General features: G+C 35.7%; 1 protein-coding gene across 8 annotated transcripts in view; it reads left to right on the forward strand.

Annotated features, from left to right (window-relative positions):
* Positions 1–22,588, forward strand: part of SLC16A7 (solute carrier family 16 member 7) — a 168,747-nt gene that overhangs the window by 46,128 nt on the left and 100,031 nt on the right. For 4 of the 8 annotated variants that reach the window (XM_027106867.1, XM_027106869.1, XM_027106866.1 and 1 more), the window contains one exon: positions 11,858–11,955. The exons of 2 other annotated variants lie outside the window; for them this stretch is intronic. The gene's annotated coding sequence lies outside the window, so the exon portion shown is untranslated. Of the gene's footprint in view, positions 1–10,612; positions 10,703–11,857; positions 11,956–16,735; positions 16,808–22,588 lie in introns of all 8 variants that reach the window. 2 more of the 8 variants (XM_027106868.1, XM_027106871.1) reach the window with 2 other exon arrangements.

Below are 22,588 nucleotides of genomic sequence, written 5' to 3' on the forward strand. Positions count from 1 at the left end.
AACTGCCTGGAAGCTCAGCGCACCTAACCCCTCTGCATTGTTTAAAGGTGGATTGTATATACATACACGTATTACTTGAAACAATCGTGTATAAACTCTTTAAGCTTTTTCTCTGCCTTTATATTGGAGCTGTGGTAGCTGCCAGGATACGTTGTAGTAAAATAGCACACACAAAGTATTTGCTTAGGTAAATCTGTATCCTGCACCCACCTCTTCCATCTCAGAGTCCTTCCCTAATCACATTAGCTAAAAGGACCATTTCCCCCAACCCCTTATTCCTATGATACTTTAAAAAAATTTACCTCATACAAAGCAATCCTTTTAATTTGTCCGTTTGTATCCCCTACTAGGGCAGAGTACATTGTGTGTTGATTTTCTGCCAGATTCTCCTGAGTCTAGTCTTATACATAACATGCACTCATGCACTATTCATTCATTCAAAAATAATTCTTAGTACTTGTCTTGAGATGGGGAAAGTGTGACAAACAAAAATGAAGACCCTGCCCTCATGGGACACAAAACTCTTTGTATTAAAAAGTAAATTTTTTTGATAGTTCCAGATTTATTCTATAACCGTGCAATAGTTTCTAGGGCTCTTATTATATATGTGTCAGAATAGAAATAAAGCTAGTCTCTTTTTTTTTTAATGTTCCCTTTATAACTTTTCTGCCTTTATTCCAGGGAGTCACTTTGGCATGGGTAAACATTATCGGTTATCATTGTTTCTTACTTTCTCCATTTGTGAAAAGAGGGAGCCAATTCCAAGGCTTTTCTACAGCCTAGGGCTTAATAAACCATTATCAATTGTGCTTTCCAGTGTATGTCAGTTTCTCTTTATAGAGAGCCTTCTGGCCTTTTCCTACATGTTACTAAGAAGGCAGTTTAGAGTTTGTTTGATGGGAAGATGTGCAGTAATGTTAATAGTCCACCATTTTGGAATATCAGTATTCTATCCAAGTAACCTGAAACACTGAATAAAAGTCTAACAAAACAGACGTTTCCTAATGTTGCTTTAAATGGTGTTTTAAGAAAAAAATGTTTGAATTTACAGTTTCTTTTTTAAATTAAATTTATTTATTTTATTTTTGGCTGAGTTGGGTCTTTGTTGCTGCATGCGGGCTTTCTCTAGTTGCAGCAAGCGGGGGCTACTCTTTGTTGCAGTGCGCGGGCTTCTCATTGCAGTGGCTTCTCTTGTTGCAGAGCATGGGCTGTAGGTGTGTGGGCTTCAGCAGTTGTGGCGTGGGGGCTCAGTAGTTGTGGCTCGTGGGCTGTAGAGCGCAGGTTTAATAATTGTGGCTCGTGGGCTCTAGAGCACAGGCTGAGTAGTTGTGGCTCACGGGCTTAGTTGCTCCGCAGCATGTGGGATCTTCCCAGACCAGGGCTCGAACCCGTGTCCCCTGCATTGGCCGGCAGATTCTTAACCACTGAGCCACCAGGGAAGCCCTGAATTTACAGATTTTTAAGATTGTAACCTTAATTTATTTTAACTTAAACACAGTCTAATATAAAACCTTTCCTACCCATTTTTATGCTGGAGTAATACTTTATGAACTGATGTGACAAGAGTTGCAAAAGTTGCTGTCTTAGCGTTTCCCGTATGAATACACTGTCATTTGTTTCTTTGCTTCATACTGACCCTTGGGCCTGGAATGTCCTTCCCCTTTTCCTTTTAGTTCACTGGTTCCTTTCTATCTTTTAAGAAACATTGCTTTTTCTAGGATTCTGTCCCTGTCCTTACTTACCTGAGGCTGGTTAATTATCATAAAGCCATGCACATCGTTATTTCTCAGTGTTTTCATAAAGCCATGAGCATAGTTATTTCCTTTATCACATTTTTCATAATTATTTATTTCTAGCTTTGCATCCCCTAATTAGTCTGTGAGCTCTTTGATCCTAGAGACTTTATCGTGCTCTGGTTTGTAACAGTCTAACCCAACACGGTGTCTGGCACATAGATTGTCGGAGACTTTTCAGGTGGCTATAACATAATACCACAGACTGGGCAGCTTATAAACAACAGAAATTTATCTTTTATAGTTCTGGAGCTGGAAGTCTGAGATCAGGGTGCAACATGGTCAGGTGAGGGCCCTCTTTCAGGTCGCTGATTTCTTGTATCCTCATATGGTGGGGGAAGTGAGCTAGCTTTCTGGAGGCTCTTTCATAAGGGTCCTAATCCCATTTCTAATAACCTTCCAAAGGCCCTACCTCCTAATACCATCATCTTAGGTGTTAGATCTTCAACATAGAATTTTGGGAGACACAGACATTCAGAACAGAGCATAGATCATGCTCAGTGTATGTCCATAAATGGATGAATAAAAATTAAGGATTAAGATTAGATCCAATTCTTTGTGCAGAGGATAGAGCCTCAAAGAAGGTATAGTCCAGAAGGGAGAATACAATTCAACAATGATTACTTTTTCCATTATGATAATCGCTGAAGTTATGAAATATAGGGGCAATAATGAAATGAAAGTTGATTAGGGAAGAGCATGCAATTTAGGCCAGAAAATTGAACTGACAATGAACTCAGATTATGGTTATGGGGACCAATTGAAAAAGATTCTTGAATGATTATGAAGAATTTGCAAGGAGTGTACCGAGTAAAGAATGATGAAATTTAATTGAAAATAACTTGTTGAAACTTTATAATTGGGAAAATAGACACGAAGGTGTAGGAAAATTCATTTTAATGCTGTAAATTATTGATGAATTATCACTGCTAGCATATGCTCAAAATAGATTTATGTTGTCAATTTTTAAAAGCCCTTGGATAATTTAGATTAATATAATTCACTTAAAATCTATATAAAATATTAATAAGTGACATTACCCACCACATTAAGACCTTGCTCCATGTCATGGACTGTGCTGCATACTTTTGTATGCATTATCTTTAATACTTAATCCAGTGCAATTGTTCACATTTTACAGATGAGAAAACAGAGGGTTAGAGAGTTCATTCCACTTGTCTTTGATCACACAATTCATTAAATACCAGATCTGGCATTAAATCCATTCCATTTGAATTGAAAGTTTGTGCCTCATTACACTACACTGTCATATACGCCAGTGAGTCCCTGAAGTACGTATACATTTTCAGCATGAGCTTAAAGTGTCAAGCATAAGTGTATATAATTTAGTTATCTTTTACGTGGTCACTCATTCATTCATTTATTCATTCATCAAACATTCATCGTCTCTCTAGGCACTGAGCAAGGTACTGCATATAAAACACATTTGCATGCTCTTTTGGAATTTATAGTGGAAGAGAAAGGCATTTAGAAATATAAATAACTATGTAATAACAATCTCGATAAATTCTATGAAGAAAAATACAGTGCCTTTTGTTAAGTAGATTACAGAGCAGGGTTCACATGTACTTACTTTCCCGTGGGCAAATGTAATTAGATTTACAATATAGCTTACTGTAACTCAAGAAGATGCTTAAAATAGCTCTAGATAAGTGGTACCACACCAGTGTAATCAAGCCGAACAGTTTGAAAACATTGCTCTTCCAGCAGCCTTTCGACAGGACAAAGGGAATTTTGGTGAATTGAAGAAAATGGTCCTGACAGGTTTTGAAACTTTACCAAATGTCATGTCTGTATTTCAGCTTTGGAAGGTGACTTTGGAACTATCTCTACAATGACCTACATCTGTTCACAAAAGATAATAAATATCCATGAAGATGATTATTGCGCTGCCCTTTAGAGAGCAGTATCTATCCTGCTGCAACTCTGAGTATGTGGGAGATTTTGAACTAGACATATTGAGAGAGTATTCGATAAGTTTGGCTTCATGTATTGCTAACATTTGGCATAAAATCTAAACAGCAGTAGAACAGGAGAATTTATATCATTTAAGACCCACTAAAGCTGAATGGCCAAACTAAAACAAACAACCAAAAACATTTTTAAAAGGCAAACAAAGCAAGGCAAAACAATGTGAAACTTAACCAGGTGTTAATAGCAACATAGGTCCTGCCTTTATTGTAGTTCAAAGGTTATGACAGCCTAAATTTCAATTTCAGAAGTTACCTTAGGCCTGTGTTATAATGATGTTATAAGTAACTGGCACTTAAGGAATTTGTGAAAATTGCAGAAAAAGCAAAGTCAGTGATCTCTGTTTTTTTTCTCACCAACAAATGTGTGTTGTAGTTTGACTTTTCTTTCTGCCTTCTCCGTTCAAAATCTGTTCATAAACCGTTGGAAATCTGGTAATTTCCTGACAGTTGGAGGTACTTTTGTAATTATCTGTAAATCTGAAAGGCTTGAGACTATTTATTAGCTGTCAGGGAGCCATTGAAATGCTTTTCATGAATTAAGTGGAAATGTATGTTAAAGATAGAAGTTAAGCAAGAAATCCAATATCATAATTGAAACTCATTGTTGTCTATCAAGTCTAGGTATTGTAAGTCTTCCCTATTATCACCTTTCCTGAGAGTTCCTTATCCTGTCAGTACTTCTCAGTATCCTCTCCCTTGTCTTTCTTTCCTCCTCTCACAAAAGAGGAATTGTTAAGTTGGGTCTTGAGGAATAAATAGGAGCTTTGCTAACAGAAAAGTGAGAAAAGGATTCCTTGATAGGCACTGACTTCTACCAAGGCGGTAAAAACATGAAGGTATGAAACAGCTTGGGTTAAGCTGAAAACTGAATTAATTCAGTGTTGTTAGAACATATAGTGCAAGGCAAGAAGTGACAGTAGAGGAGAACGATGGGGGAAGGGGTCAAAACAGATGGTAAAACCATCCAAGATCAAGAAGAACATATTGTATATTAGGTGAGGGCCTATTTGGTGACCAGGAAGGGGCTTACCTCTACTACCAGGGCAGGAGGGAATGAATGAAGGATTAATAGAGATACAGAAATGTGCAGAGATAAGAACACATTTGTGAGATTTCATGCCTGGTCTGATGGTTTTCATTTTCTTTGCAAATAAGAAGCCTGGTTAACCACAGGTGATGACAGAGTGGTTAGGAAACTTGAGAGAGAGGAAGCTGTTTAGAACTGTATTGGAAAGGAGAGGAAGGTACCAAGAGGTGTGAAAAAAGCTTACTGGGAGAGGCACTGAGAGTCCTGCTAAAACTGAAATCTATGAATGTGTATTGGCATCCGTCTGTACACTTAATTTATATTTTTAGAGCTCTACTTAGTACTCTAATTGTAGGGCCCATTTTTGACTTTGGAATTTTCAGGTTCCTTGTTACCAGAAGACAAAGTTGACTTGAGAACATTGATGATTATAGATGATATTAATATTTATTGAGTGCTTATTGTGCTAGGAATCGTGCTTAGTACATTATGGACATTGCCACATTTATTCCCCTCTTTCCTATGAAGTATAAGTATTATTCTCATTTTAAAAAACAAACTGAGAATCCTGTTAAGTAATTTTCCCAAGGTATTTTACCAATGAGAAGCAGAACTAGGATTTGAATGAAGATCAACATTGCAGCTGAGTAGGAAAAAAATTGAGGTTAAAAAGCGCTAATAGTTTGGGAGAAGATGTAAGTGTCAAAACAGTGGAAAATTTCAGGGAAATTCCAGGACAGAATTGATGGAAATAAGGTTTTTAGTGTTGTATAAAAGATGGGAAGCTAATTGGGAATCGGAATGTCAATGCTTAAGACTCCAGTAGTAGAAGCATTCAGAGTGCCCATTAGCTTCAAGTTGGAAGTGAGTTACTGAAAGGAGAGTAGAAGTGGAGGTTGTGGATTCTCTGGCTAGGTTATTGATCGCAGTGCATGATTATTGATCATCAGTATTGATTATGGTGAGACTTTGGAGTGAAGAGAAATGGATTTTGAAGAAATGATCTGAAGGATGATAAGTCCTAGTTTTCAGGATGATATAACTTGATGAAATGAACTTAAATGAAGAAAGATTTCTTTGTATGAGTTGAAAAAGTAATGACAATAAGATGTAGAGTGGAACTAGGATTATGGTGAGCCTCTGTTCTGGACCTAATGATATGGAATTAGCATGTATTCAGGAGGACTCAATATAAGTCAGGTCTTCAAGGAGAAAAGATCATGGAGAGAATGCAATGTCTAGGTTAGGAATAAGGAAATTTATTTGAAAAAAATGGGAGCTCTAGAGGATACAGTGAAAAATACTGGGAAGGACATCAAGAGGGGTGGGATAGGGTGGAGAGTATGAACCAATAGGAAAAAATAGTGTAGTTGTGTGAGTATGAGACTGAGAAAGAGGATTAGTGATTAGAGGAAACAGTTAATTTAGGACCTGAGAGTATGAGAGACAGAGGCATCAGTGGAATTTGATGGCTTCAAATTTGTAAATGGAGCTTTGGTTTAAAGGTGTTTATCTATTTTGATTCCAAATAGTGCCATGATTTGACTTCAGCCGCATTAATATTTGAGCTGAGTGTGGCGCTGTCCAAAGTTCTGTAGGTGTTGAGCTGATGGAGGTACCTTGCTGGTCGGTCGTTCAATATAAGATCTGGATTAAAAATAACTGGATTTATGCTTCTGGTTCTGTCACCTGCTTAATAATATTTTACTTAAAAAATCTAATATTGATATTAGTACATATTACTTAGGCATATTTTTCTAATATTTCACTTATTCAGAGCATCACACTGCATTAATATTTAGTGTTTAGGATTGTATATCATCATCTTTTGATTATTAGGACAGGTTCCTACTTAATGATGTTAATTTCTATTGCTACATTTAAAAACAACATAGTCTTACCTAAGCACTTGAATAACTGTAACACAAATTAAGAAATATAAATGGGGTCTGTAGATTTACTTTTTCCAAAATGTATGGAAAAGGAAGGTGGCTTATAGAAAATAAAGGAGAGACAACATCATCAAGTGGATTTTCCCCAAAAATTCATCAAATTTTAGCACTGGAAGTGTTTTTACACATCACATAGTGCATCCACTCATCAATGCAAGCATTCAAGGTCTTTTTTTTTTTTTAACATCTTTATTGGAGTATAATTGTTTTACAATGGAGTGCTAATTTCTCCTGTATAACAAAGTGAATCAGCTATACATATACATATATCCCCATATCTCCTCCCTCTTGCATCTCCCTCCCACCCTCCCTATCCCACCCCTCTAGGTGGTCACAAAGCACCGAGCTGATCTCCCTGTGCTATGCGGCTGCTTCCCACTAGCTATCTATTTTACATTTGGTAGTGTATACATGTCCATGCCACTCTCTCACTTTGTCTCAGGGTCTTTTTATGAAAGATATATCTTCTAACTGTATGGTAGTTGTGGAAAGAGTGAGCAAAATTGAGGTTGGAATGTTGGCTCCTGCCCCTAAAATTGTGTAACCCTGAAAACTCGGCTTCTCCAAGCCTAGTGTTCCCTGTTCTATAAAATGGGAATGCTAGTATTATCAAAGAGTAATTGAGAGGATTGCAGCAGCCCATTTAACTTTTAGACACCTCTAGCTATCAGAGGTTATATTTACATGGAACAAAACTCTGTCTCTCTGTAGTTTTCTAACATATTTGCTGTACTTCAACTTCCTGGAATTGCATTAGGAAGCTGAAAAATCATCTTAACACTAAGTTTCACACAGAGTTTAATTTTTGATGTTTATGCAGCAATCAGGGCTTTCACAACTCAATAATAACAATGGTTTATTTTCCCCAAAGATAAGTATTGAACACCCAACATATATCAGGCAATGCTATGTGGAAGCCCCCCCTGGCAAAATCAGTCATCAGAGGAGTCATGTATATCCCAGGAACCATCTGCTTTCATGGCCCTGCTGTGCTCAGGTGCAGGCTGGGAGCAGCCTGTGGGAAGTGTGGATTCTGTGCAAATCCAGCAAAGGGTTTCAGAGCTCAGCAGATTGTGCCCTTGGTCACTTACACTGCATCTAGCTGGAGGTCTTGGAAGCACCTTGTTCAGGACACCACATCATATGTGTCCACCCTAATCATATGTAAAAATAATATTGCTAAAGCGTCTGGTGTACACTTTGTTCCACAGAAGAAAAGATAAATGTAAATTTGGCTGTAGGGAAGACAGCAGCTAATAGGAGCTCCTATACATTTTGCTTTCTTCACATTTCCCCATGCCAGCCCCCTCATAGCCACCTCCACATGCATCATAAAAGTATGGTGACACCAACAAGACACACTGATTAAGACACGCTTTTGCAATGTGGTTTGGCTTCAACCTGCTTCATGGTTAATTTTCAGTACAATACTTAAAGAAATTATATTTGTTTTCAATACTGATCAACTTTCTTTCATTTTTGACTTCTCAATTATCAGGCTGGTGATTTACATCTCCATAACAAAGATACGTGAGCAAGAATTGTGCATCAATATTTTTGCTAAAGTTCTGCAATCACGAATTTCTGTTCTTCTGTCTTCTCACTTTATGTTTCTTCTAAGATGGTTTAAGTCATTTCCTTGAATTATGTAATTTTGTTGTACTTGTTTACAGATTTTAGGTTATACTACTTATTAAGGAGTGCAATAGAATTTCTTGAAGTCGGCCATGAAAATGGCTACTTACAGTAGCTGTAGATAGTGTTTCTGTAGTTGTATATTACAAGGCTTTGGAGAATCTGCCTCCTGTGACTTTCAAAGCTCACCCTTTGAATAAGAAGGACTTACTCTTTAGCTTTGTCCTAATGCCTTCACATTCTACAACCTTGGTCACTCAGCCCCCTGTCAGCTGATGTGATTCTGCATTTTTGCTTTGATCATTAATCACTCACTTTAAGTTCTCCTTTTGTACTGTTTGCCATTTGCTTCCAAAACAAACATGCTTTCTGTGCTTGTGAGGAAAAGAAAGGAGAAAGAGAATTAAAAGAAAAGAGTAGGTGGGTTCTCAGTTATTTTTGCTTTATTGCTAATGCTAACTACTATCATAAAGTTTGGAATTATGATCGAAGTATTCGTGAATAATTCATTCAAGGGACTTTTTCTTAAGCCCTAATGAACACTGAATATTTCCAAATATGATTGGATGATGCTATTAAGTTAAAGGGGAAAACTCTCTCCTAGAAGAGTAGGTTTATCTGCTGTTTCTTCTGAAAATTTGAATGTGGATTTGCATAGTACTAAATATTCTTTTTAGCTCTACTATGTTTTCTAAAATAGCTTCTTATTTTTGGAGGGCTTTTTGTCCATTCTGTCAAATATATCAATAAATTTACCTATTTTAACTAATGTAATTTTTAATTTTTATCACTCGGTAGTAACCAACCATGTGTAAACATGAATGATATATTTTCCTCCTCTACATCACACTTCTTAGCCCCTTTAATAAGAACCTTTATAAAAATAAGATCATGAACCCTGGGTAATGTATTTTAGTTGCAACAAAAATTCCTAAGTTAACTAATTATGAGATGACTGTACACCAGACATAGAACTTCCTGACACCATGAAGTATTAAAATACTGAATTAGCTGCTGTTCTTTCTAAAAAGTATGGCCATTTAAATCACCTAAATAATGGCCTCTGAAATTACAGAATTAAAAAATTATATTTTTTCTACCTGATAATTGGATAAGAGATTGGAAATTAATATAACCTTCCAGGGGCTGAGAGATTCCTGGGTTTTTTTTTACTTCCTTCTCTTGTTTGTATTGATTTTCACTATAATGGATCAAGGAATTTCTTTTAGCTTCTGGACTTTTCTAGAAGTGCGCTAAGTTTTGGGTATTGGTTTTATAGTAAGGGACCTATAACACAAATTGTTTTTTTCAATAAGTAAAAGCCTTTGTCAAACTTCTCTGTGATTTAGCCATTCATGTTTCAGAAGGTCACATATACTAACTTTTGTACAAGGTGAAGTTTACTCAGGTCAAAAGGCATGCCAAAACAAATAGAAAGCATTTTATTTCATTTTAACTACATCTCTTTAAAAAAAAAAAAGTGTTTATTTAATGGATATGATCACATGACTGTCAAATTAGTCCTTTCTTTTTTTTTTAAACATATCAGCTCACAAGCACGTACCTTTTAAGGTCTGTGGCCTGTTTCTGTTTTAAAAAAAAATAATAGTAAAAGTACACAATAAAGCAAATGAGAAAACTTGTGCTGCCCTATTTTTCACAACAAAATACAGTAAATTAAGATAATTCTGGTACTCTGATGTTCTAGATTCAAATCAGGGAATTTCTAAACTCAAACTGTTAAAATAAGTTTACAGTTAAGATACAAAAGAAAGAAAGAAAACTTCCTTATCTCATTATTCTCAAATGTTAGTAACATTATTTTATCTCACATGAGAATCAAAATATGAGAGACATTGCTTTTGGGGCATGGGGTAAATAGTGAATTACTCAAATAATACCAATATATCATTGTATCTACACATGAAATGAATTCAGAATTATGTATTTCAGTGGTAGTCACTGAAGCAAAAAATTAAGTGTAGTAAGATGTTATGTCCTTAAACATGTTAACTATATTATATAAATTTTACTTATTGTGGTGTAATAATACCAGTAATTTTGTAAAATATATTTTAATATTGATTCTAAATTCAAATAAATTTAATTGTCACTACAAGGAAGTTCTTCACATATATTATAGAACTGACAAATTTTCATGAGATATTTACTAAATGAGACAGTTATATGTGCATAGTCTGCTTTTTATAGTCTTGGAACTTCCACAGTAAGCAGATTGACTGCCAGTCTGAAATTCCTTCCGTTTTAGACTACAATGACAAAGTTCTCCGGTCAAACCAGGTAACATTGCAAGTGCTATCTCAGTGACATTGTATTATCTCTGTTCTCTCCTCTTAGTCTTTGCTCCTGTGAAATATATTTCAATAATCTTTGCGCTACACCATACTCTGTAAAACAATCTGATTTCTCTGGATCATATCTAAAAGTTGATTAATTATATTGGTTAATAATAAGACAAATAGGACTTATGTTCGGAAATAAATCTCATATTTTTCAAGTCAGGAATAAGCAAGGATCTAATATTTATTCATCTATATAAACTAATATTTTTCATTGTTTCAAGTACCAACTATTGATAATAATAATAGTTCTTATTATATTCTTCTTTTTCTTCTTCTTATTTTGTTGCCAAACACTATGCTAGTATTTTACAAAATATTAACTGACATAATTTAGTAGTCATGATTCTGAGTTAAGTACTACTACATCCCCTTTTTTTTCCAGGTAAGGGGATTGGACAGAGAAGTCAAAAACTTGTCTTAAGGTCTATATAATCAAAGAACATACAAAGAATTGATGGTCAAATTTTGACGATCGTTTTCAAATTTTTCTGATTTATTGTTAGAGCTTAATAATCTTACTGAAATTCTCTTCAGTTTTCAAATTAATACATTTAATGTAAATACATTAAATTAAATACATTACATTAAATACATTTAATGTAATGTAAAATTTATGTAAAAATTTCAAGTTATTGATTTATAAACATACACATACACACACATGTATTTATCATCCTACCAAAAGTGGAAAGAAAAGCCTCGCAAAAGTTAAAGACAAGTTATTGTTTGTTTTGAGGTCCCTGATACTTTGGGCTGAAGTGAATCTCTTTGATGTTTCCACAGGAATTCCTCTACACTTTGGGAAATATGACTTAGGACAGAAAATATAAAGGCAGGCACAAATAAAGGCAGTCACCATAGTTATGATGGGTTAGTGGTGATATGAAGTAATTTAACTAAACAGTCTGTCCATATCTAAAGAGGGCCTTGAAATAAAACCTTGGAGATTTAGAAAAGGCAAAGAGCAATTTCAGCCAGTGCAAGAGAAAGCTACATGCTATCAACTCTTTCAGAGATGGAGTTGGATACCTTTTTCATTTTTCTTTTTATCATGCATCTCGATATTTGGGTGATTATTCTTTCATTCTTTTAGGAGTCACTCTTAAGATGTGATGCTTTCCTGTGAAACCTTAGACACAGGAATCTTGGAAACCAAAGGACTCTAGGACTCTGTGCCAATAGAGCTGCTTTGTGAGTACCCTCAGCGTTTAATAACGTTTTCTTCTGTCTGAGTCATTCTAAGTCATGCCGCTGTGGAACTGGTGGATCTTAATGTGAACGGGAATGTTAGCTTGGCTGGTGTTTAAATCCATTTTCAAAACTAGAACAGATTTCAAAGTTGGCACTTTTAGCTTTTAGTCCTTCTATGAGTCTATATTCTGTGTGATCTTGGTCAAGAGATTAAGCTTCAGTTTCTCTGTATATAAAATAGAGCTAAATATATGGACTTCCTTCACTGGAAGGATATTATAAAAGTAGTAAATTTCAATAATAATAATTATATTATGTTATTATTACTAATATGAATGCAGGTTTTAAAATAAAGGTGGAGGCTTTAGGTATATACTTTTATTATTATTATCTTTGTCATTTGCACCCTTTAAAAAATAACTATATTTTGAACAAAAATGTTTATGTTGGGAGTTCTCGTATTCATATTTTATTTGTATTGATACATACTCTTTATTACTTACAAAGATTTAATCTAACTTGACCCTCAAAACAATCCTGGTGTAAAGGAGGTCAGGGATTATTATCCCCACTGTGCAGATGAGAAAACTGACCCTCAGCACTGTCAGTGTCTTGTTCAAGACTGTATAACTAGTAACAGAGAGAATTTGAAGTCAGATGTTCTTAATAACCAGTCTATGCTCTTTTCAAAAACTATATTTAATTGGCCGAATTTCCTTTTTGCATTTGGATTGCTACATACTTTATATTATGAGTATTGTGATAAATTTACGAAGTTGTATCACCTGTTTGTCAAGAACAGTTCCTAGACCAACTGTATGGTTATATTCTGCCTTCATTCTCATGTTCATGAACACATCTTCGTATGTCCAGGTGGTAGGCAGAATAGTGGCTCCCCACATCCTAATGCCTTCACCCTGTGAATGTTATGTTGCATGGCAAGGGAGAAGTAAGGCTGCTATTCAGATGACCTTGTGATTATCCTTGATTGTATGTATGGGCCCAATGTAATCACCAGGGACCTGAGAAATGAGAGAAATGGCATGAAAAGGATTCAGCCCAGTGTTGGTGGTTTGAAGATGGAGGAATGCAGCCAGAGTCAAGGGATGTGGGTGGCTTTTAGGAACTAGAAAAGGCAAGGAAACAGATTGTTCCCTTGGCCTCCCACTAACACCCTGATTTTAGCCCAGTGAGATTTCTGACCTCCAGAGCTATGAGATAATAAATTTGCATTGTTTTAAGCCAGTACATTTGTGGTAGTTTATTACAGCTGCGATAAGAAGCTAATACAGCCTAACACTGTGAGATTAGGTGACGAAGCTTGAGAGTAGAGTGGTTTATGCCAGGGTGACTGAAGTCAGTCACGGGGAGATTTGCCTCTGTGGTGTGTTCATTTTATTGTCCCATGCTAAGCATATAACTGTTGAAGTAGGTTGTAATATGTCATATAGTTCCTTTTGGATACATGGTTTACTAAGGGAACGGACTTGTCCTTGCCTATTCCTTATTAGTTAAGAGCACAGACTACGGATCCTGAGTATATGAGTTGACACTCTGGCTCTGATTCTTACTACAGGCATACTTTGTTTTACTGCATTGTACTTTATTGAGATTCCCAGATATTGCATTTTTTTTTCAAATTGAAGGTTTGTGGCAACCATGCGTCAAGCAAGCCTAGGCACCATTTTTCCAACAGCATTTGCTCACTTTGTAACTCCGTGTCACATATTGGTAGTTTTTGTAATATTTCAAACTCTTCACCAGCAAAATGATTACAGCTCACTAAAGGCTCAGATGATGATCAGAATTTTTTAGCAATGAAGTAGTTTTTAATTAAGGTATGTACATTTTTAGACATAATGCTATTATTGCACACTTAATGGACTACAGTATAGTGTAAACATAAATTTTATGTGTGCTAGGACACCAAAAAATTTATGTAACTTGCTTTATTTTGATATTCGCTTTATTATGGTGGTCTGGAACTGAATCTGCAATATTGCTGAGGTATGCCTGTAATTATGACCTGCCAGAGCGTTCGACTTTTCGTCTGTGAAGCAAAGACAGTAAAAAGCATCTTTTTCATAGGGTTGCTGTGAGAATGAACTGTGTTAATTTGTTACGTACTTAGAACAGTACTTGGCACATAGTAGGAGCTATATAAATATTAGCTATTGTTATTATTATTACTTTTATTCCTTAAATACTGTATTCTCTAGGGTCACAGTCTTTGTTTTCATGGATAGACAGGAGAGTGTCCAAAATCTTGGGGGGAATGCTTTTGGGGTAGAAGGATTTTAATGAAACTAAATTCTGTCAATTTCATAATTTATCTAACATAATTTTTAAAAATTATATATATTTGATAGCTAATATTTAATATATTTTAAAATAACATATATTTTACTTTTCTTTTTTTAATTGAGGTATAGTTGATGTATAATATTATATACGTTTAAATGTACAAAATAGTGATTCACAATTTTTAAAAGTTATATACTCCATTTATCATTCTTATAAAGTAGATTAAAATCTTTTACTTTTAAATAACTCCCTTCCTTGTCTGCTCTCATTATCACAAACAGGTAGATGGGGCAAGTTTTGCATATTCTATAATTCACGTCATTTGTCTTTCTATTTTAGACTCTATTGTGAGTCTTTAGGTTGTTTTGATGTCACTGTTTAAGCATGCAGATTTCTTGGTGCTAGGAAAAGTATGCAGCACCCTGTAAAAAAAGGTCTTAGATTAAAAAAAAAATACTTTGCAAGTGAGAAAAACCTAGTCTGAATTTTCAGACATTCTATGAAGAGAGGAGCCTCTGAACTGGGTGAATAGAAATTGCTACTTCATTCACTGTGTCTGGCAGTGGTGTGGTGGATCTTCTAAAGGCCTGGTAGGAGCATATCTTTGATTAACTTTTTAGACTGTGGGCACAGTAGCTATATTGCAAGGCACAATATATTAATTAATTCAGCCAACATATGTTACATACTTCCCAATGTCAACAGATAAATGATGTCTGTTCAAGGCTTTCCCAGGACAGTGGGGAAGAACCGATGATCCCTGAAATAGCATCGATTCTAGTAGTAGAGTTAGGCAGGGATGCAGGATCTGTTTATTCCATCTACCGCCCTACACACGGAGGCCAGTAGCACATGCCATGATTTCTTACATAGTTTTTAATCATGCATTGTTCTTATGGAATAGCTTCTCTCTGCCTGTTTTCTGACTCCCTAGGTTTTCTCTGGTAATTGGATACTTAAAAACTATATCACAGACCTATTGAATATGTGGTTTAAAAACACACCAATAATCACATTGTGTGCTTTTAATTAAATGTTATTTCTATTTTCCCTGAAATTTATTTGGCATCTTTGTGGTGTCCTTTAGTCTGTTTCTTCAACTTCTAATTTACAGCCTCACTGCTCCTACGCTTCACTAATTGGCGTCTCATTTGCCTGCATATAGTTAAAAATCACAGAAAATTGGGAGGGGCTTTCCCCAAGGCACTTAACTATGTGGAAATATATAGATCTTTGTGTGACCTCAGAAACTTTTGAACACTGAACATACAAAGGATATCACTCTTTCTTAACTCTGCTTTAATTTTAATCTGAGATTTGACAGAAGGGTAGCAGAAAAAAAGAGAAATTATTTGAATAAAAAAAGTCACTGGAATGAGTTAGTGGAAGGTTTCAAGAAAATTACATACCAAATACCTTGTCATGTCTTCTTTACCTCTATATGCCTTTCTACCTTGAAATCACATCAAGAAATCAGTAGGGAGGTAACCTGAGCACACTCCACAGTATTCTTCCATTAAAACCAATGCCACTTACTCACTCACTGTGTCCTCATTTCTTTTACATAGACTGTGGATTCTGGGGGTTGATGTTAATGCTGAGAGCAAATATTCAGGCTGAACTGACATATATTTTTGGCCGTCTCTTTAACCCAATTTTTAAATTAAATATTTAGTCTTCACCATTCATGTTATACTCCGGAAATAATGAATTGAGAATTCCTGTTAAGAGTAAATCACTCACCTTTGCTAATGTATCCATGAAAAATGTGGTTAATAATGAGTACATTGGTTTCAGATACAGGGAATATTTCTAAGATATTAAATTCTGATAATCAAATCCTAACATTGCTTAACAGCTTTATGATGTTATGGCAGATGCCCTGAGCAGATAATTTTATGATTATGGTTCTTATCTATAACATGCAAATGTATGTAGAGATGAGTTAAATCACACAAGATTCTACAGTATATGACAACTCTCATAATACTTTATAGCTCTATTTTAGGTTTAATAATTAGGCCTTGTTAACTGTATATGAATCTATTTTCCATCATGGAAGAGTGACTGTTTGAGAAAAGAGAACCTGTTTTATTTATCTTGGCATTCCTACTATTCATAACATAAGACCTTTTGTATGCTAACTGCTTACTAAACGTTGGTTAAATTGATTAATTAACACAAGGGAAAAATAGATTGGGCTCTCCCTTTGACTCATGCATTTAATTATTAAAATTGATGCTAACCTGGAGAATGTGGCTTGGCTATGTGGTCAAATGGAGTTTCTAATGGAACTTTTCTCCAAAATTTAGGCTTTCCCTTTGTAGGAGCGCAGCCTGCCCTAGTATATACATGGTGTAAACCAGACCAGAAGGCAGCTCCTCTGTAGGAAGGCACATAGGGAAAAGAGAGTGCCCAGAAATGTCTGTCCTAAGCGTGCATAGTTTGTTTGTTTTTTCTCTTTTTCCAAATTCAGCAATCAGATGTGGAACAGACTGAAGTGTTATTTTACCAGAAGTGTCTCCGTAAGGAAACATGAAGCCAGTAGGTAGGTGAGAAGCCTGAGACTCAGAGGGGTTAGGTCCTTTGTTCAAGGTCAGAAGTCAAGTGTAGGTCTGAACCTAAGCTTTCTAACACTAAATCAAATACTTTTTAAAAAAAGAATCCTTTAGAATAGGGTGAAGAAGGACAGCAAGGAGTTACGCTGCACCACAGTAGGAAATAGCCGGTTCCCCAGGGGGAGGAAGCCTAATGAGTAGGCTGGGGCTCATCACAGGGCCAAACAAAGGCAGAGAAGGTCCATGTGCTCTGTCTGTTGCTGAGGAGGACACCAAGAGAGTCGAGCCCACACAGGGAAACCAGAGACAAATAAAATAATTGAAGCCATAGGATTTTCATCAAGCCCTAGGGTGTGGTGGTGACTCCTATAAACTTTACCTTTGTCATATGACTTTACATTACTTTTCTTTTTTTCCAGCTCTACTGAGATGTACTAATTGACCTAAAACATTGTGTAACTTTAAGGTGTACAATGTAATGATTTGATACACATATATATTGTGAAATTATTGTCATAATAAGGTTAGTTAACACATCCACCACCTCACATAATTATCATTTTGTTGTTGACATGGTGAGAACATTAAAGCTCTACTCACCCAGAAACTTTCAAGAATACAATATGGTATTCTTAACTACAGTCACCATGCTGTACTTATTCACCAGAACTTATTCATCTTATAACTGAAAGTTTGTACTCTTTGACCACCATCTCCTCATTTTCCCTAGCCCTCAGCCCCTGGCAACCGCCATCCTACTATCTGTTTCTATGAGTTTGAATCCACATGTATGTGACATCACACTGTATTTGTCTTTTTCTGTCTGACTTATTTCACTAAGCATATTGCCTTCAAGGTCCATCTATGTTGTCACAAAAGGCAGAATTTCAGGCTTTTTTACGGCTGAATAGTATCTAATGTACACATATAATATATATACCACATTTTCTTTATCCATTCACTTCTATATCTTGGCTGGTTTGAATAATGCTGCAGTGAACTTGGGTGTGCAGATATCTCTTCCAGATAGTAATTTCATATTCTCGGGATGTACACCTAGAAGTGGGACTGCTGTATCATACAGTAGTTCTATTTCTAATTTTTTGAGGAACCGCCATATCGTTCTCCATAGCGGCTACACAAATTTACATTTCCACCAACAGTGTGCGAGGACTCCCTTTTTCCAGCATTTGTTATCTCTGGTCTTTTTGATAATAGCCGTTCTACTTTTTAAATTTATATGTCATGGCATCAACAGTTAAAGATTTTATACTTTCATTTAAAGTAACTTTAACATGTTTAAAAGTTTTTGTTAACTTTTACTAAGGATATAAACTTATTTTGAGGTGTGGAAAAATCTCATACCTGGTGAGATGTGACTGGGCCAGTAGATGTAATGTTGCCTTAAGCTCTGTTTACTCATATCTTATATTAATGTCTAATGCCTTTGTAGCATTTTTTTTAAAACCAGGAGAAATAATGGCTTCTAATTTACTAATGGCCATGAAAAGCCAAAGCACATTAAAACTCCAATGTTAGTATTACTGACTATAGTAATAGATGGAAACTACACACTTGATCATATTATCTTATAACATATCCCCCAGGCATACTTGTGTGTGTGTGTGTGTGTGTGTGTGTGTGTGTGTGTGTGTGTGTGTGTGTGCTTGCACAAAGATGGCTGTGGGGTATAAGGGTTGGAAAGCAGCAGTGAGGAGTTATTGACCACTGTGCCATGGTTTGAATTTGTACTAACTGTCCGATTTAGGCAAAGATATTGAGGCTTTACTCAAGTAGAGAAATTGGATGCCGGTATAACAATTGGAAAGCTACCAAATTTATTGAAATAAAATGGTACCTGTGGGAAAGAAGGGAAGGAGATGGATTTGAGTCCTTGTGGAAGTAGACTCTACCAGGATTGGTAATTTGATTTGATGTTAGAGAAGGGGAGACAGTATTGGTGATTTTGACTTTGAGCTGAGTCACTGGCAGGTGCTGCTGCGTTTACTAGAAAGCTGTGAGGCCCTGTGCACGCTGAGGGCAATGGCAGGGAGCTAAGAGGAGTCAGAGGTTCTGAGCTAGAAGGGTATTTCCAAAGTACTCTCTCTCTGAATGTGTTTCCTGTATTGGCTGACTATAGTAAGATCTATTAATTGGGTAACAGTCAAAGAAGGAAGGGTCTTAAATGTTCCCTATACTCAAATCATGCTTCCAGTAATTCTGTTCTATTAGTGAGCCGCTGTCACCAGCAAAAAGAGGGAAATCTGTTGAAATGGTAGAATACCTCTATATTATATGTTTAGGACCTCTTTGATCCCATTATATTTTCCTGTGGTATTTTGAAACCATAACGGAATTATTTTATGCAAGCAAATTTAACTAAAGACTTATTTTCCTTTTATGCTTATCAAGGTTAAAAAAAAAGGATTTCTTTTTACATTATAACTCCAAAGGATAATTAACTCAGAATAGATTTGGGTTGTTTTCTTCTATTATATGCTGATTTCAAACTCCATTATAATTCTAGAATTCAGAAAATAATGGGATCACAGTCAATTATGCTAAATGAATGTTAAGATTACAGTACTCTTTCCAGGAAAAGAATAGGAAAAAAAATTATCCAAATGAGAAAAGCAATCCATTAAAAGATTCCCATTGTGTTTGTGAGGTGTTTGATTAGTCTTTTGACTAGTTCACTGCTTTTCCTCACCCAAATATCTATATCTGAGCTTTCCGCCTTGCAGAATTTCTTGCAATTTTTATTCACATGAGAAACTTGGGTTTTCCCCACGAACTCAGTTTTCACTCCTTAGTCATAATGCGAAAAACATCAAAATCTCACAAGGGAAATGTGCGAATGCTGCCTAGAACTTGGGAATAATGTTATAAACAAATTCATTGCCAGGAACTCATTGTCATATTTCAAAGGCAGAATTAATAACCTGTTCCAAGAGCACACATGCTGTTTATCAAGGTTTTCATCTGAGAGCGTTTCCTCTCTCTCTCTCTCATCCCTGAATTATTGAAGAATTTTGGAAACTGGAATTTAAAAAAAAGCTCACATTACCACATTTATGGAATTACTTTGAGAATTTGTAACCTTGGCAAAGGTTAGTCACCTTCAGCCATTTTCTCCCCCCAGGCTCAGGGTGTACGAGTCTGTTTTGTATTTGGCTTTCCTTTCTCAAAGGTTTATGTAATAAACATCACTGTCTTTGAATAGTAATTTCTTAAGAATTTAATATTGTTGTAACAATAAGCAAAATCATACAAAATAAGTACAAAATGTATTGTTCACACTCCTGTCCACACTCCTTTAGAATCTAAAAATTCTAATTTTTTTAGATCTTGCGTTATCAGGTTATTTTCTTGATAATGTAATTTTTACATATCAATCTTAGAATATATCTTTGTATTTCTCTTTTTATTTAACTTTAGAACTTTTTGTAATAATACTAAGTAAAAATATTAATCACACATATGAGAGCTTTTTAAATTTAGCATTCTTGGTATAATTAATGGCCTGTTTGCTTAATAAAGTTAATAATCATTTATTTGCATAGAATTAAGTCTTATTGTCATTTGGCTTTATAGAAAAGTAGTTGATGAAGCAAATGACTAATGAAATTTTATTCTACCACCTTTTTTGAAAAAAAAACTACTTCAGGTATATCTACAGAGTACAGAGTGAAGTTATTATTAATTGATTAGTCACCTATGTTGCATCAGGTAATTTTATCCCAAATAAATGTATTGAACACTTCCTAGCTACTAAGCACTTTGCTATGTTGGGACAAAGGTATTTGAAGAGTTCTCAGTAAAGACGTCATCTGCTTTTGATTGCTATATGTACTATATAATTGTGAAATCCACATTACAGTTTATTTAGTGTGTTAAAACTTCAGTGTATGCCTAATTTTGTACAAGGCAAAATTTCCTAATGCTTTTATTTTGTTTCATTATATTTTTTGAACTTAAGGTTTTAATAGAAGACATAAAAATATCACGTCTTATTTTTAAAGGCATTTGCATTATTTAGCTAAATAAATTAGAGGAAATGTCCAGAGATTATTTGTTACTACCTGGTTATTGTAACCATTATATATGTACCTTTAGAAATGCAGCCTATTAAAATCTTTGGGAATCATATTTTATAAGTCATTGCTTATTGCCTAAGTCTAAATAATGGCATCTTTCATGTAGGAAATCAAATTCTCCTCATCCATTGACCATAGAAAGGCTGACCTGCTGTTCAGTGGAGAGGAGCATGGACCTTGGACCCACATAACCAAAATTGGAATCCAGGACTCAATGTTTACTAACTATCTGACCTAAGTAACCAAACTCTGACCCTCCGTGTCCTCATACTTTAAATATGTATCATAATGTCTATCTTATGTGGTTTAAAGAATGAGGTCATGGATGTAAATTGTTTGGTACAATAACCTACGTAGAATATGGGAAACACCCACTAAACGATAGCTCTTCATTTCTCCAGAACTTATTGTAAGTTCTTCAAATCCAAAAATGGCAACACTGACCCACCATCAGATTCCCCAGTTCCTGTTGTTGTTTTTTTTTTAATTTATTGATTAATTAATTTATTTTTGGCTATGATGGGTCTTCGTTGCTGCGCGTGGGCTTTCTCTAGTTGCGGTGAGCGGGGGCTACTCTTCGTTGCAGTGTACGGGCTTCTCTTTGTGGTGGCTTCTCTTTGTTGTGGAGCACGGGCTCAGTAGTTGTGGCTTACGGACTCTAGAGCACAGGCTCAGTAGTAGTGGTGCACAGCCTTAGTTGCTCTGAGGGCATGTGTGGGATCTCCCTGGACCAGGGCTCGAACCTGTTTTCCCCTGCATTGGCAGGTGGATTCTTAACCACTGCACCACCAGGGAAGTCCCCCCAATCACAGTCTTAGGGGAGGACCCTTTGTGACAGAGGGCAGACATTTACAGAATGGCTGGCCAAGTAAGGCATGTAGTTTATGATTAGGCAACAAAATGAAATTATCTGCCTCTCAAGGGATTTAACACATGACCTGGGCCTCTTTATTATTGTTCATAACTGGTCAAGTTATCTAGTCAGACTAGGTGAAGATTCACTGACAGTTTAATTTATATATTATATTACTTTTGCAGTGTGTTCTATTCATGATATTAAACCACATCATTGTACATATATTTGAAAATATGGTTATATAAACATCAGAGAAAGAGAATCAGAAGGTTAAATTTAGCAGAAAGTTAATCAGAAGATTAAATTTAACGAAATTGCGAGACTTAGTTACCTTCTTTGACCCAGAATATAATTTAAGCCAAGTTAACTTTACACTATAAAAAGTATGAATTAATGGTGCATGTCAAAGCAAGACCTTCAAGAGGAGATAGAGCTACCTTTCCCCTGATTTGAGAGAAGAAAGAGGGGAGGGCAGAGCAGAGAGTCTCTTGAGATATGTGTGCAAGTTTGCTTCCAGCTAAAGGTTAATGATCAGTTGCCTCTGTTCTCAGCTCTGAGCCCTGAGAAGTGGCAAACTCATGTTCTCTCTCTATTCAGGTAACTTTTAAATTATACAACTTGTACCCATGTTAAGCTACACTTTATTTCTTTTTTTGAATTTTATTTTATTTTATTTTTTTATAAAGCAGGTTCTTATTAGTTTCTATTTTATACATATTAGTGTATATATGTCAATCCCAATTCTCCCAATTCATCCCACCGCCGCCCCCACCCCGCTTTCCCCCCTACGTGTCCATATGTTTGTTCTCTACATCTGT

This window comes from Aethalodelphis obliquidens, unplaced genomic scaffold (assembly GCF_003676395.1).
Source record: "Aethalodelphis obliquidens isolate GAN/ISIS:26980383/991018 unplaced genomic scaffold, ASM367639v1 scaffold8, whole genome shotgun sequence".
Classification (NCBI taxonomy): Eukaryota; Metazoa; Chordata; class Mammalia; order Artiodactyla; family Delphinidae; genus Aethalodelphis; species Aethalodelphis obliquidens.